Source organism: Octopus bimaculoides, chromosome 21, assembly GCF_001194135.2.
Source record: "Octopus bimaculoides isolate UCB-OBI-ISO-001 chromosome 21, ASM119413v2, whole genome shotgun sequence".
Taxonomy (NCBI): Eukaryota; Metazoa; Mollusca; class Cephalopoda; order Octopoda; family Octopodidae; genus Octopus; species Octopus bimaculoides.
Genome location: NC_069001.1, coordinates 1,057,627 through 1,059,826, shown reverse-complemented (window position 1 = coordinate 1,059,826; position 2,200 = coordinate 1,057,627). Strand labels below are relative to the sequence as shown.

Sequence of the window (2,200 nt, the reverse complement as noted above, 5' to 3'; positions counted from 1 at the left end):
ACACACACACACACACACACACACACACACACACACACACACACACACACACACAGATACATTGTATAGTTAAGAATGGTGCAAGCATGGTTGTGTTGTTAAGAAGTTTTTCTGTGTCAATGTCTGTCTGAATGTCTGAATGAATGTCTGTCTGTCTCTGAGTGAATGTTTGTGTGTGTGTATGTGTGTTTGTGTCTTCACGTCACATGACAATTGTAAATATGTGACTGTCGTACAAGGAGTGTCATTGGTTTCCCCCACAAAAAGGATATTTGGTAGTGGGGAAATATTGTCCTGTCATCATGAGGAGTCCTGGCTGTCCCAAGATCAAATCTCACTGCCTCATATTGACACCTTACTCTGTTTACTTCTATCACAGTTATCTTCATTAGCCACCAGTTTCTTGAATCAGCTAAGAAACCACTTTGTGGTTATGTGACGTGCTAAAAATAGCAGCTAAATCTCCCACAAATTATACTCCACTGTCTTAAAAAGAACTTGTTGAATAATGTGGTCCAGGGTTCTTTGTATATAAGAAAAAGGATGGGATGGTCATGACTGGAATGCAGTTGATTATTAATCTGTTTGGTTAGGGCTGGCCTAGGGTTAACCAACTATTACTTCCAATTATGTGGGGTTGAATATAATTACATCCCTCCAGTGGTATAGCTTTGTGTGTGTGTGTGCAAGCATGCGCCTTTTACCTCCCTGGTCCCTACACCTCCCCGTCTATCACTTGATGTACCCCATCTATGATCTATCATTCTATCTGCCTAATCATTGCACTTTACTCCACATGGTTACTCGACCTGCTAGAAACAGCAGCCAAATCTCCTTCAAATCAGATCCTAACATCTTAAAAACAAAAGTTGGTGGTGGAAGGACATATTGGGACAAAGAGCCACTTGGACACACCATGGTTAATAGCCAAAACAACAACAACAACAAAATCCCAAAGCAAAACAAAAAATAGACCGTTATGGCTGCTGGTGGAATTTTTATGGCTGCTGGTGGAATTTTTGATATGTGAGTAGAGACGAGAGGTCAGATGGGGTGGGGCACTAACTTTTTTTTTGTTTCTCTTCCTACTTATTACAATGAAATGAAGGTTTCTTTATGTAATATTTCATTGAGTGGGATTTTCCCCCCACCTTTGAATTGAAAAACAAAATTAGACATGATGGTATGTAATGTGTCCTTGTACAACAGTCACATATTATTTACAATTGTCATGTGATGTGAAGACACAAACATACACACACACACTCACAAACATTCACTCAGACAGACAAGCATTCACTCAGAGATGTATGTAATGTATATATATACATATATATATCCAGCAATTGGTTTGTTCAGGTTTAGCCCGAGTGTAAATTTAGTAAAGTGAATGTGCATTTGGAAGTTGATTTAATTTCTGCCACCACTGACTTCAAGTATGTAATTTCAGCCAATAACTCGGGATCGTTTTATTGAGCCTGGTCACAGTTCATTTATTTTCGTTTAGTGTCTTAGAGGTGCCCTGTCTCAATATCATTCATAACAGACGTTCTCCCGACATCTTTCACACGCGTCTGACTCGGGCTCAGAAATTACAGCCCGAGTTGTTATAATCGTAGAAATTAAAAGTAATTCAAATTCAATGTTTTCTTGAAACAATAAATTTCTGTAAAGATTAGGATTTAAATTCCAATCTATTGTTCTCGTAATCGTTGATTGTTCCTCCTCTGTAAGGAGAGATGTATCACATAACCATATAACAGTGGTTCCCAATGTGGGTCCACAGACCCCTGGTGTTCCACAAAGGAAGTTCAAATTCTACCGAGGTCAACTTTGCTTTTTGAGGTCAATAAAATAAGCACCATTCAAGTCTGTGGTTGATGTAATCAACCTTCCCCACAAAAACTACTGGCCCTCCGCCAAAATGTGAAACCATTATTATTATTATTATTATTATTATTATTATTATAGCAGTGAGTTGGCTGAATCGTTAGCATGCTAGACAAAATGCTTAGCAGCATTTTATCTGTGTTTACGTTCTGAGTTCAAATTCTACTGAAGTCGACTTTGCCTTTCATCCTTTTGGGGTCAATAAAATAGCAGTTGAAAACTGGGGTCAATGTAATTGACTTATCCACCCCCAACAAATTTTAGGCTTTGTTCCTATAGTAGAAAAGGTTAATTATTATTATTATTATTA

General features: G+C 38.0%; 1 protein-coding gene across 4 annotated transcripts in view; it reads left to right on the top strand.

Moving 5' to 3' along the window:
• The window catches only part of LOC106878660 (uncharacterized), a 110,357-nt gene that overhangs the window by 11,519 nt on the left and 96,638 nt on the right, over nt 1-2,200 (top strand). The window lies entirely within an intron of this gene.